A 14802-nucleotide genomic window follows, 5' to 3' on the forward strand; every position below is an offset into this window, starting at 1 on the left:
GACAGACACTTCAACTTAACAAATACCTAGACAGTCAAAAAAACAAGGACTGGAGTATAACAGCATTAAACTATCAATTTTTATCTTAGAAAAGTGACACTTTTGAAAGTTTCATTAACATTTGTGATGAAGGGGAAAAACACAAAATTTGTGAGTCTCAACAAATTTCGTCTTATTTTTCTGCATGATGTGTCAAAACATCACTCTGGAACAAACTGTAAATATCCTCATATTTTATGAACATTTTGCTTGTTTTTTGTTTTTTTACAAACTGGGATTTAAAGTTGGTCAAAGAAAATGAATGAAAAAATAAATAAGTAAAGTAAGCACACCATGACAACGAATACAGAGAAATTTTATCCCAAATATATGATGAGGAATGCCAACATAAATGAGCCACGTATGGTATACTACACCGGTAATTCAGCACTAAGCACGGGGAGACAGGAAGACCTTGATTTTGAGGCCTGCCCACTCAAAACAAACCAAATCCCCTTGAATGGCCTTCACACACATGTCTATGTAATCAGTATTAAACCCCATACTGTTTCTTCTTCAAACAGTTGCCAATTTTTAACGGTCTTGATAATTTTTCTTTCTTTTTTCAAACCTATTTGATGGTATAAAAGCAACATGAATTACAAAAAAACAGTAAGGGGCTAGTAATATGAAGTGTAACTCCAGTGCAACAGCCCACTTCAGCTCCAAATTCCCCATTTGATAATGATTGTATCAATATCCTACAGTATACTATATTTCCAATAGTTTGGGATATAAATATGCACTATAATACATAAGATATTGTGGTGTGTGACCATCCCCAAGCCAAACAACAACCTTCTTAGGGATAAACAGTATCACAAGACTCTCACTTGAGTATACAGCCATCCTTTCCTACCAAATGGTGTATGCAACTCTACTGTAATTCCAAGCAGCCTGGGTGAGGGGCTAGAGAATAGAAAGAAAACTGGAGGAGCTGTGAAGTTCCATCAGGGAAGCTTTAGGGAAGCTTTAATCTCTGTTGGGTCTACACTGTCTGAATGTAGGCTTTGGAGAGAAGAGCATTCACACTTCTGCAAATAACACCTCATCTGTGCTCTCTAAAGAAGCTGAATAAACTCATTAGCTCTCTTAAAGTAAAGTTTGGTGAAATCATGCCTGAGTTTGTCATAGGACCTTTCATAGAGGAGTAAATATTATTTGTCTTATCCTGTGAAGGATTTTACCAATAGACATATAATACTTCAATATAGCACAGTCTCCAGACTTTATGGTTTTGTTCAACTATAGACTTATGCATGTTGGAATGTATTTAAGGTAGCCCAAGATAAGCTATGACATATGAAGCTTATTTTCTACCTTCAACGGCTTCAACTTAATGAAGATATTATTGGAAGAGAACTCCATTCAAAGTTGAGGACAACCTACTCTTCAAAATGGTCTTTTCCAAAAGACAATTTTCCAAAGATTAAGGAAAACACATGAAATGTACATTTGTTTCATCTTAATGATGTTGCCACAAACTATTTAGGGCAGGTATTAAGTAACAAATTAAGAAGCTAATTATAATTCTATGTCACAGATCATAAATTGAAATCCGATTTGGGTACTTATTCAGTTCCTTTTCTAAGAATTATAATTAGGGAGAACCCACCATGTGTGAAGGGTGAGATAAAGATATTTTATTCCAACAAGGTTTTTGTACCTATTGAAGTGGTTTTTATTCCAGACCTGTGTCATACCTGTACAATAATTATCAAAAGAGTTTCAAATGCTAGACAAATGTCTATCATAAACCTTGCTGAAAGTATATCTCAACTCACCAAAGGACCATATCTTACCTGCTGAACAAGTATTAGCTTGCCATATTCTTCAATACCAACTAAGGCTTAGTGTTCACATCCATCCATTCTACATACAACTGACACTCAACAGAGTCCCGTACTTTCTTTGCTTTTCTGGATCACACGGCTGAGAATTTGGATAATGTTTAAATCTTCTCAGTAAGTTGTACTGTTGAGATTTGAAAAACACATTTTACCAAAAACATATATAATTGAAATAAAGTTATAGTCAGGTAAAGCCATAACGATACAACTATTTTCAATCTACAGGAAGAATATGGTCCAGTTCTATCCAAAAAGCACTTTTGACATCTATAAATTCCCAATATATTTGTTATATATTCTTACAAAAATGATTTTTGCAAAAATTAAATGGTTTAAAATTGATGCTTAATAAGTTAAATGAACATACCATGAATAGGGCAATAATAAAGAAAAATCAGCCTGAATGCTGAATGGCTTAAATAGTTATAAACTAGGTTTTTCCCTTTGACACTGAAAAAAAAATCAGAATATTTTTCCTCCCTACTCAAATTTCTGAGATTCTGATCTCAACTAAAAATTAGAAATGAGGAAAATCCTGATTTGAGCAATGGTAAAACTGCTTAAATACAGTAATATTCATAGGAATGGAAGAAGTTGGAAATAATTTCAGATGTAAATCTAGAAAATAATTCTAAAATCATAAGAGCAATACCTTAAACTCAAAGCAGTACAGCCCTCAAGACTGAATATTTTCAATAGGATTATAATTTATCAGTGTAGTTCAAGTATCTGGATTTGTCTCTATGTGAATCCTTGCAGAGGATGTGAGGGGAAACTAGAGAAATACAATAGCAGCATGCTAGAAAATACAGGCTTCTGAGGATGTTGTTGTTGTTGTTTTCAAGACAGGGTTTCTCTGTGTAGGCCTAGCTGTCCTGAAACTCACTTTGTAGACCAGGCTGGCCTCGAACTAAGAAATCCGCCTGGCTCTGCCTCCCAAGTGCTGGGATTAAAGGTGTGCGCCACCACTGCCCAGCTCTTCTGAGGATTTTAAGAGTGTAGGATCTTAAGGATTTTAAGTCTGCAACCTCTCCAGGCCTATCCTTTGCTTCCTTCTAAAAAGTAACTACAAAAAGTATATGCAAGTAAAAATGGAAAAATCTGAAGGGTTGAAGAATAAGAATAGCATTTGTAAATCATAGACACACTTAGAAGTACTATCTTTATGTAGTCGTAGATGAAATAGAGTATTAATATAAAATTGTGCAGTATATATAAAAGTATATCAAATGTATGCATAAATCTGTGCTTGTGTACAGAATACATACATATATTTACACATGCACAACTATATGACATTAAGAACTACCCAAATTTCTCAAACACTAAAATACAATCATTATCCTTGAGTTTTTCAAAAAGTGTATGATAATTACACAAGACTAATTTTGTTAATAGTTTAGGCACAATGTAAATATATAGTCTAGGATGATTTGGAACTCACTGAGCTAAACAAAGAATTCTCACTTGAGGAATACCGAATGGCTGAGAAGCACCTGAAAAAATGTTCAACATCCTTAATCATCAGGGAAATGCAAATCAAAACAACCCTGAGATTCCACCTCACACCAGTCAGAATGGCTAAGATCAAAAATTCAGGTGACAACAGATGCTGGCGAAAATGTGGAGAAAGAGAACACCTCCTTCATTGTTGGTGGGATTGCAATCTGGTATCTGTCTTAAGAGTCATCCATTTCATCTAAATTTTCCAGTTTTTATTTTGTTTTGTTGAGTAAAGTCTTTTGTAGTAGGAGCAAATGACTTTTTAAAAATTACCTCAGTTTCTGTTGTTATGTCTCCCTTTTCATTTTTGATTTCAGTAATTTGAGCACTGTCTCTGTGTCCCTTGGTTAGATTGGCTAAAGGATTATCTATCTTGTTGATTTTCTCAAAGAATCAGCTTTTGGTTTTGTTGATTCTTTGAATTGTTTTTTATGTTTCTAATTCATTGATTGCTGCCCTGAGTTTATTTTCTGCTGTCTACTCCTCTTAGGGGTGTTTGCTTCTTTTTGTTCTAGGACTTCTAAGTGTGCTGTTAAGTTGGTAGTACAGGATCTCTCCAGTTTCTTTATGAGGGCACTTAGTAGCTTGGGCTGGCATTTGTGTTATCTCAGGGTTTGCACGACATCTGTCCTGAATCTTCTTGCTTTTAGAATCTCTGTCAAAAAGTCTGTTGTATTTCTGATAGGTTTATCTTTATTTGTTACTTGGTCCTTTCCCGTTACAGCTTTTACTATTCTTCTTTTGTTCTGTGCATTTAGTGTTTTGATTATTATGTTACAGGAGTATTTTCTTTTCTAGGCCAATTTATTTAGTGTCCTGTTGGCTTCATATATTTTTATGGCCATCTCTTTTTAGGTTGAGGACATTTTCTTCTATGATTTTGAAGAAGATATTTTCTGGCCCTTTGAGGTGGGGATCTTTGCTCTCTTCTATTCTTATTATTCTCAGATTTGGTCTTTTCATTGTGTCCTGGATGTGTTGGGTTAAGAGATTTTTTAAATTTTTTTTTATTACGTATTTTCCTCAATTACATTTCCAATGCTATCCCAAAAGTTCCCCATCCCCTACCCTCCCCCGACTCCCCTACCCACCCACTCCCACTTTATGGCCCTGGTGTTCCCCTGTACTGGGGCATATAAAGTTTGCGTGTCCAATGGACCTCTCTTTCCAGTGATGGCCGACTAGGCCATCTTTTGATACATATACAGCTAGAGTCAAGAGCTCCGGGATACTGGTTAGTTCATAAAATTGTTGCAGATCTCTTTAGCTCCTTGGATACTTTCTCTAGCTCCTCCATTGGGGGCCCTGTGATCCATCCAATAGCTGACTGTGAGCCTCCAATTCTGTGTTTGCTATGCCCCAGCCTAGTCTCACAAGAGACAGCTATATCAGGGTGAGTTAGGAGATTTTTATGCTTTGTATTTTCTTTGACTGTCATGTCAATATGGTATCCTTTATATCCGAGATTCTCTTTTCTATCTCTTGCATTCTGTTGGTGGTGCTACATCTGTAGCTCCTGACCTCTTTCCTAGGCTTTCCTTTTTCAGGGTTGCCTCTACTTATGAATCATTTATTGTTTATACTTCCATTTTTTAGGTCTTGGACAGCTTTCTTCAATTCCTTCACCTGTTTGATTGTTTTCCTGCATTTCTTTGAGAGATTTATTTGCTTCTTCTCTAGGGTTTTCTACCTGTTTAACTCTGTTTTCCTGTATTTCTTTATTTGAATTATTGATAGCCTCCTTAAAGGTCTCTATTATCTTAAAGAGATGGGATTTTAGATCAATATCATGCTTTTCAGGTGTATAGGGTATCCATAGCTTGCTGTTGTGGAAGAGCTGTGTTCTGATGGTGTCGAAGCACATTGGTTTCTGTTGCTTATGATCTTGTTCTTGCCATGTGATTATCTCTGGGGTTAGCTGGCCTGGATGATTCTTTCTAATTTGCATCACCATGACCTCCATTTGTTGTCCAATTGTTCTGGATAGGACTTCAAGTACTATATTGAATAAGTAGGGAGAAAGTTTGTAGCCTTCTCTAGTCCCTGATTTTAGTGACTACTTCCAGCTTCTTTCCAATTACTTTGAGGTCAGCTACTGGTTTGATGTAGATTGCTTTTATTATGTTTATGTATGAGCCTCAAATTCCTGATCTTTTCATGACTTTTATCATGAAGGGTTGTTGGATTTTGTCAAATGTTTTCTCTGTATCTATCAAGATGATCATGTGGTTTTTGTCTTTGAGTTTGTTTATATAGTGGATTACATTGATGGATTTCTATATATTAAACCATCCCTCAATCCCTGGCATGGTGAATAATTGATTTGATGTGTTTTTGGATCCTGTTAGCAGGAATTGTATTGAGTATTTTTGCGTCGATATTTCTAAGGGAAATTGGTCTGAAATTTTCTATCTTTGTTGGGTCTTTATGTGGTTTAGGTATCAGAGTAATTGTGGCTTCATAGAATGAATTGGGTAGAGTATCTTCTGCTTCTATGTTGTGGAATAGGTTGAGAAGAACTGGAATTAGGTCCTCTTTGAAGGTCTGAGAGAACTCTGCACTAAACTTATCTGGTCCTGGGCTTTTTTTGGTAGGGAAACTATTAATACCTGATTCTATTTTTTTATAGGGGATATAGGGCTGTTTCTGTCATTAATTTGATCCTGATGTAACTTTGGTAGCTGGTATCTGTCTAGAAACTTGTCCATTTCATCCAGGTTCTCCAGTTTTTTTGAGCATAGCCTCTTGTAGAAGGATCTGATAGTGCTTTGGATTTCCTCAGGATCTGTTGATATGTCTCCCTTTTCATTTCTGATTTTGTTAATTAGGATGCTGTCCCTGTGAACTCTAGTGTGTATGGCTAAGGGTTTATCTATCTTGTTGATTTTCTCAAAGAACCAGATCCTGGTTTGTTTGATTGTTTGAATAGTTCTTTTTGTTTCCACTTGGTTGATTTTAGCCCTGAGTTTGATTATTTCCTGCTGTCTATTCCTCTTGGGTGAATTTGCTTCCTTTTGTTCTGGAGCTTTTAGGTAATCTGTCAAGCTGTTAGTGTATGCTCTCTCTAGTTTACTTTTGGAGGCACTCAGAGCTATGTGTTTTCCTCTTAGGAATGCTTTCATTGTGTCCCATAAGTTTGGGTATGTCATGGCTTCATTCTCATTAATCTCTAAAAAGTCTCTAATTTCTTTCTTTATTTCTTCCTTGACCAAGGTATCATTGAGGAGAGTGTTGTTCAGTTTCTATGTGAATGTTGGCTTTGTACTATTTATGTTGTTATTGAAGATCAGCCTTATTCCATGGTGATCTGATAGGATGCATGGGACAATTTCAATAAATTATATGGTCAGTTTTGGAGAAGGTACCATGAAGTGCTGAGAAGAAGGTATATCCTTTTCTTTTAGGATAAAGTGTTCTCTAGATATCTGTTAAATCCATTTGTTTCATAACTTCTTTTAGTTTCACTGTGTCTCTGTTTAATTTCTGTTTCCAGGATCTGTCCATTAATAAGAATGTGGTGTTGAGGTCTCCCACTATTATTGTGTGAGGTGCACTGTGTGCTTTGAGATTTACTAAAGTATCTTTAAGGAATGTGGCTGCCCTTGCATTTGGAGCATAGATATTCAGAATTGAGAGTTCATCCTGGAAGATTTTAACTTTGATGAGTATGAAGTGCCCCTCCTTGTCTTTTTTGATAACTTTGGGTGGGAAGTTGATTTTATTTGACATTAGAATTGCTACTTCAGCTTGTTTCTTCAGTCAGTTTGCTTGGAAAATTGTTTTCCAGCCTTTCATTCTGAGGTAGTGTCTGTCTTTTTCCCTGAGATGGGTCTCCTGTAAGCATCAAAATGTTGGGTCCTGTTTGTGTAGCCAGTCTATTAGTCTATGTCTTTTTATTGGGGAACTAAGAGATAATAAGGAAAAGTAATTGTTGTTTCCTATTATTTTTGTTGTTAGAGTTGGGATTCTGTTCTTGTGGCTTCTTCCTTTAGGTTTTTTGAAGGATTATTTCTTGTTCTTTCTAGAGCATAGTTTCTGTCCTTGTATTGGTATTTTTCTGTTATTATCCTTTGAAGGGCTGGATTCGTAGAAAGATATCCTGTGAATTTGGTTTTATCATGGAATACTTTGGTTTTTCCATCTATGGTAATAGAGAGTTTTGCTGGGTCTAGTAGCCTGGGCTGGCATTTGTGTTCTCTTGAGGTCTCTGTATAACATCTGTCCAGGATCTTCTGGCTCTCATAGTCTCTGGTAAGAAGTCTGGAGTAATTCTAATAGGCCTGCCTTTAAATGTTACTTGACTTTTCCCCTTACTGCTTTTAATATTCTGCCTTTATTTAGTACATTTGTTGTTCTAATTATTATGTGTCGGAAGGAATTTCTTTTCTGGCCCAGTCTATTTGGATTTTTGAAGGCTTCTTGTATGTTCATGGGCATCTCTTTCTTTAGGTNTGGGAAGTTTTCTTCTATAATTTTGCTGAAGATATTGCTCACCTTTTAATTTGGAAATCTTTATTCTTATCTACTCCTATTCTCCGTAGGTTTGATCTTCTCCTTTTGTCCTGGATTTCCTGGATGTTTTGGGTTAGGACCTCTTTGCATTTTGCATTTTCTTTGATTGTTGTGTCCATGTTCCTATGGAATCTTCTGTACCTGAGATTCTCTCTTCCATCTTGTATTTTGTTGCTGATGCTCGCATCTATGGTTCCTGATTTTTTTTGCCTTGGGTTTCTATCTCCAGAATTGCCTCCCTTTGGGTTTTCTTTATTGTTTCTACTTCCATTTTTAGATCCTGGATGGTTTTGTTCAATTCCATCACCTGTTTGGTAGTGTTTTCCTGTAATTCTCTAAGGGATTTTTTTGTTTCCTCTTTAAAGGCTTCTAGCTGTTTACCTGTGTTTTCCTGTATTTCTTTCTTATAGTCCTCCATCATCACCATGAAAAGTGACTTTATATCCATGTCTTGCTTTTCTGGAGTGATGGTGTATCCAGGACTTGCTATGGTGGGAGAGTTTGGTTCTGATGATGCCGAGTAACCTTGGTTTCTGTTGCTTCTGTTCTTATGCTTGTCTCATGCCATCCCATTATCTCAAGTGCTTGTTGCCCTAAATATGTCTGATTGGAGCCTAACCTTCTTGTAATCCCAGTTGATTTAGGACTCCTCAGAGTCAGGTTTTCTCTGTGTTCCATTGATTGTGGGCTCCTGTGAACCTGAGATTCTGGGTTTGTCACAGTTCTTGGCAGTCCAGCTCCTCTGAGACCCTGAAATAATGGTGTGACCTAGCTCCTGTTATCCTGTTATCCTGTTGTCCTAAGATCCTAGGCATGTTACAGTGCCTGGAAATGGTATCTCCTCTGAGGACCATGAAGCTTTCTGGTCTGTTCGAAACCAAGGTAAACCAGAACTGATCAAAAGGAACCAAGCCTCTGGTCAGGAAGAGCTCCAGTGTCCTTGTTCCTGCTGTCACAGGTTTGTCACAGTTGGCTTGGAACTGATGTTTTGTTCTGCTCACCATTGATCCAAAGATTGCGTGCAGAGTCCTCTAAGGACTGTGAGGTTGTCCGCTTACTCCACGCCCAAGATGACCAGGTGCTGGCACTGACCGGAAGGGACTTGTGCCCCTGGTCAGGCCGGTTTTCTGCTTCCCTAATGATGTCTCAGGTCCCGCACTGTTAGATTAGAACAGATATTGTGTTCCACTCACCAGTGATCCTAAGATCACATGGAGAGTCCTCTAGGGACCGTGGGGGTGTCTGCTGACTCTGTGCTCAAGGTGAACCAGTGCTGGCGCCAACTAGAAGGGCTTTCCTATAATTCTTTAAGGGATTTTTGTGTTTCCTCTTTAAGGTCTTCTACCTGTTTAGCACTGTTTTCCTGTAATTCCTTGAGGGATTTTTATGCTTCCTCTTTAAGGGCTTCTATCTGTATTTCTTTAAGTGAATTATTAATGCCTTTCTTAAAATCCTCTACCAGTATCATGAGATATGATTTTAAATTTGAGTCTTGCTTTTCGGGTGTGTTGGGGTATCCCGGACTCTATGTGGTGGGTGTACTGGGTTCTGATGATGCCTACTGTTCTTTGTTTCTGTTAGTAAGATTCTTTCTTTTGCCTTTTGCCATCTGGTAATCTCTGGTGTAAGATGTCCTCGCTGTCTCGAGCTTGGTCCTCCTATTATTCTTTAGCTTCTGTCAGCCCTCCTGGTAGACCAACTCTCTCCTCAGTCCCAGTGTTCAGAACACTCTGCAGGCAAGCTTTCCTCTTGCAGGGAAGGTGCACAAAAGTCTGGAGCTCAGATCCATTTCCTGAGTTCTGGGGTCAGAGCCCTCCCTGGATTCTGACTTTCCTCTGGCAGGGAAGGTGTCCAGGGGTCTGGGTCTCAGCTCTGTCTCCTGCCTTAGGATGAAGGCCTGAAGAGACCCTGTCCAAGAAGTTCTGTTGCTTCTGCTGCCCATGTGCTCTCCTGTGTAGACTGGTCTCAGTGATCCCAAGATAATGGGTGTGCTAGGGCCTGCCTTTGTCCTTTGAGCCTGTTGCTGCTAGCACAAGACCATCTGGTTTTTTGGAACTGATGTTGCATTCCACTCATCAATGATCTCAAGTTTCCAGGTGTGCTAGGGTACCTGCAGCATGGAGAGTCCTCTGGTGACCTTGGGGCTCTCTGCTGAGATTGCGCCTAAGAACAGCAGCCTTATTTATAGTATCCAGAAGCTGGAAAGAACCCTGATGTCCTCAACAGAAGAATGGACAGAAAATGTGGTACATTTACACAATGGAATACTACTCACCTATTAAAAAATGAATTTATGAAATTCTTAGGCAGTGCTCGCTTCGGCAGCACATATACTAAAATTGGAACGATACAGAGATTAGCATGGCCCCTGCACAAGGATGACACGCAAATTTGTGAAGCGTTCCATATTTTTTTACAGAAAATGTGGTACATTTACACAATGGAGTACTACTCAGCTATTAAAAAGAATGAATTTATGAAATTCATAGTCAAATGGATGNACCTGGAGGGCATCATCCTGAGTGAGGTAACACAATCACAAAGGAACTCACACAATATGTACTCACTGATAAGTGGATATTAGCCCAAAACTTAGGATACCCAAGATATAAGATATAATTTGCTAAACACATGAAACTCAAGAAGAATGAAGACTGAAGTATGGACACTATGCCCCTCCTTAGAATTGGGAACAGAACACCCATGAAAGGAGTTACAGAGACAAAGTTTGGAGCTGTGACGAAAGGATGGACCATCTAGAGACTGCCATATCCAGAGATCCATCCCATGATCAGCATCCAAACGCTGACACCATTGCATTCACTAGCAAGATTTTGCTGAAAGGACCCAGATATAGCTGTCTCTTGTGAGACTATGCCGGGGCATGGCAAACACAGAAGTGGATGCTCACAGTCAGCTAGTGAATGGATCACAGGGCCCCCAATGGAGGAGCTGGAGAAAGTACCGAAGGAGCTGAAGGGATCCACAACCCTATAGGTGGAACAACATTATGAACTAACCAGTACCCTGGAGCTCTTGACTCTAGCTGCATATGTATCAAAAGATGGCCTAGTCGGCCATCACTGGAAAGAGAGGCCCATTGGACATGCAAACTTTATATGCCCCAGTACAGGGGAACTCCAGGGCCAAAAAAATGGGAAAGGGTGGGTAGGGAAGTAGGGGGGAGGGTATGGGGGACTTTTGGGATAGCATTGGAAATGTAATTGGGGAAAAGATGTAATAAAAAAAATAGTTTTATATGTAAAAAAAAAAGAAAAAAAGAAAAGCAGCTGACTATACAACTGTGCATAGTATGAGCTCAAAAGATGCACATATATCCATATATCTCAGGGTTGTTCAACATAGAGTAATTAGCGGTGGCTATTTCTGTGTTCTTTGAAAAATCTCTAAATTAAAAAACAAAAACAAAAACAACAAAAAAAAAAAAACCAGGGTTTCTCTGTGTAGCCCTGGCTTTCCTGCAACACACTCTGTAGCCCAGGCTGGCCTCAAACTCAGAGATCCATTCAATTCTACTTGCTGAGTAGGGGGATTAAAAGTATGTGCCATCTAATAAATATGTTTTTTTTTTTCTCAAAGAAGAAAAAAAAAAACCCATTGTGCCAATTGTTAGGCTGCTTATCTCCACCTCAATAAACTCATTCTCTTATTTAAAAAAAAAAAAAAGAAATTCTTAGGCAAATGGATGGATCTGAAAGATATCATCCTGAGTGAAGTAACCCAATCACAAAAGAACACACATCTTATGCACTCACTGATAAGTGGATATTGGCACAGAAACTTAGAATATCTAAGATACAATTTGCAAAACACATGCAACTCAAGAAGAAGGAAGATCAAAGTGTGGATACTTCTTTCATTCTGAGAATGGGGAACAAAATACCCATGGAAGGAGTTACAGAGACAAAGTTCAGAGCTGAGATGGAAAGAATGACCAGGGGATCCATCTCATATACAACCACTAAACCCAGACACTATTGCATATGCCAGAAACATTTTGATGACATGACCCTGATATAGCTCTCTCTTGTGAGGTTTTGTCAGTGCCTGGCAAATATAGAATTGGATGCTCTGTTATCTATTGGATGGAACACAGGTCCCCTAATGAAGGAGCTAGAGAAAGTACCCATGGAGCTAAAGGGGTCTGCAACTATAGGATTATCGACAATATGATCTAACCAGTACTCCTCAGAGCTGTGTCTGTAGTTGCATATGTAGCACAGGATGGCCTAGTAGTCCATCAATGGTAGGAGAGGCCCTTGGCATTGTGAAGATCATATGCTCCAGTACAGGAGAATATCATGGCCAGGAAGTAGGATTGGGTGGGTTGCGGAGCAGGGTTGGGGAGGGTATAGGGGACTTTGGGGATAGCATTTGAAATGTAAATGTAGAAAATAGCTAATAAAAAGATAGATATCACATACCAAAATTAAATTAAGAGCAGGCAAACTATAGAAACTAAGTAAATAGAAGCTATTAAAAATCTCCCAACCAAAAAAGAAAGAAAGAAANAAAAAAATAGCCCTGGTTCAGATGGTTTTAGCACAGAATTCTACGAGAGCTTCAAAGAAGAGATAATACAAACACTGCTCAAACTATTACATACAATAGAAATAGAAGGAACATTATCTAATTCATTCTCTGAAGCCATAGTTACTCTGATACCTTAACCACACAGACTCAACAAAGGAAGAAAACTTAAGACCAATTTCACTAATGAATATACATGCAAAAATACTCAATAAAATTCTGGCAAAGTGAATCCAAGAATACATCAAAGCCATCATTCACCATGATCAATAGGCTTCTTCTCAGTAATGGAGGAATGGTTCAATATCTGAAAGTCCATTATTGTAATCCACTATATAAACAAACTTAAAGAAAAAAATCATATGATCATCTCGTTAGATGCTGAAATAGCATTTGACAAAATAAAACAGCTCTTCATGTTAAAAATCATGGAAAGATCAAGAATTCATGGCCTTTACCTAAATATAATACAAGCAAGATATAGCAAACCATCAGCTGATATCAAATTAAATGGTGAGGTACTTGAAGCAATCCCATTAAAATCAGGGACAAGAAAAAGCTGCCTACTCTCTCCCTATCTGTTAAATATAGTACTTGAATTTCTAGCTAGAGCAACAACACAACAAAAGAAGATCAAGGGGATAAAAACAGGAAAAGAATATGTCAAGGTATCACTATTTGGAGATGATATAATAGTATACATTATTTGAGGTTCCAAATAATCAAACAGAGAACTTCTACAGCAAAGTTGCAAAACAACTTCAGCAAAGTAACTGGATAGAAAATTAACTCAAGTGAATCAGTAGCCTTCCTTTGTACACATGATAAACAGGCTGAGGAAAAAAAAAAAAAAAGAAACAACACCCTTCATAATAGCCACAAATAGTATAAAGTATCTTTGGGTAACTCTGACCAAGCAACTGAAAAATCTACACAATAAAATTTCAACTCCCTGAAAAAAGAAATAGAGGAAGACCTTAGAAGATGGAAAAATATCCCATATTCATGGATTGGTAGAATTAACATAGTAAAAATGTGTCCTACCAAAAGCAATCTAGAGATTCAACATAATCTCCATCAAAATTCCAAAATAGCTCTTCACAGACATGGAAAGAACAATTCTCAAATTCACAAGGGAAAATAAAAAAACAGGATAGCAAAAATATTGTCAACAATTAAAGGACTTCTGGGGGAATCCACATCCCTGACCTCAAGCTGTTTTACACAGCAATAGAGAAAAAAAACCAAAAAACAAAAAACATATGATGTTGGTACAGAGACAGACAGTTTGATCAATGAATGGAATAAATAGAAGACCCAAAATTAATCCCACAAACTTAGGGCACTTAATCTTCGAAAAAGAAGCCAAATATATACAATGGAAAAAAGAAAACATCTTCAGTAAATTATGTTCGTTCTACTGGAAATCTGTATATGAAAAATGAAAATAGACCTATAGTTGTCACCTTGCACAAAACTCACGTCCAAGTGGATCAAGGACCTCAACATAAAACCAGATATACTTCATTTAGTAGAAGAGAATGTAGAAAAGAGCCTCGAATACATCAGCACATGGAGAAATTTCCTAAACAGTATCCTAGTGGCTCAGGCTCCAAGATCACCAACTGATAAATGGGACCTCTCAAAACTGAAAAGCTTCTGTAAGGCAAAAGACACAGTCAATTGGACAAATTGGCGTCCCACAGATTGGGAAAAAAATCTTCACTAAACCCCACATTCCAAAGAGGGCTAATGTCTAAAATATATAAAGAACTCAAGAAGTTAACTTCCAAATAATCAATTAAACCTCCAAATAACCCAATTAAATGTGGGGTACAGAGCTAAACAGAAAATTCCCAACTAAGGAATCTCAGATGGCCAAGAACCACCTAAAGAATTGTTCAATATCTTTAATCATTAGGAAAATGTAAATCAAAACAACCCTGAGATTCCACCTTATACCAATCAGAATGGCTAAGAAAAAAAAAAAAATCAGGTGGCAACAGATGCTGGTGAGGATGTGGAGAAAGAGGAACACTTCTCCATTGCTGGTCGAATTGTGACCTGGTACAATCACTTTGCTAATCAATCTGGTAGTTCCTCCTAAATTTGGAAATAGTTCTACCTGAAGACCCAGCTATACCACTACTGGGCATATACCCAAAAGCTGCTTCAACATATAACAAGGAAACATGCTCTGCTATGTTTATAGCAGCCTTATTTGTAATAGTCAGAAGCTGGAAACAACCCAGATGTCCCTCAATGGAAGAATAGATACAGAAAATGAGATTTATTTACACAATGGAATACTACTCAGCTATTAAAAACAACAACTTCACAAATTTTG

General features: G+C 37.7%; 1 non-coding gene across 1 annotated transcript; it reads left to right on the forward strand.

Annotated features, from left to right (window-relative positions):
* The first annotated feature begins 10213 nt into the window (after nucleotides 1–10213).
* Nucleotides 10214–10317, forward strand: LOC115032573. The gene has a single exon (XR_003838218.1). It is a non-coding gene; the product is annotated as a U6 spliceosomal RNA (small nuclear RNA).
* The last annotated feature ends 4485 nt before the right edge of the window (nucleotides 10318–14802 follow it).

The sequence above is a fragment of the Mus caroli genome, chromosome 1, assembly GCF_900094665.2.
Source record: "Mus caroli chromosome 1, CAROLI_EIJ_v1.1, whole genome shotgun sequence".
NCBI classification, from domain to species: domain Eukaryota; kingdom Metazoa; phylum Chordata; class Mammalia; order Rodentia; family Muridae; genus Mus; species Mus caroli.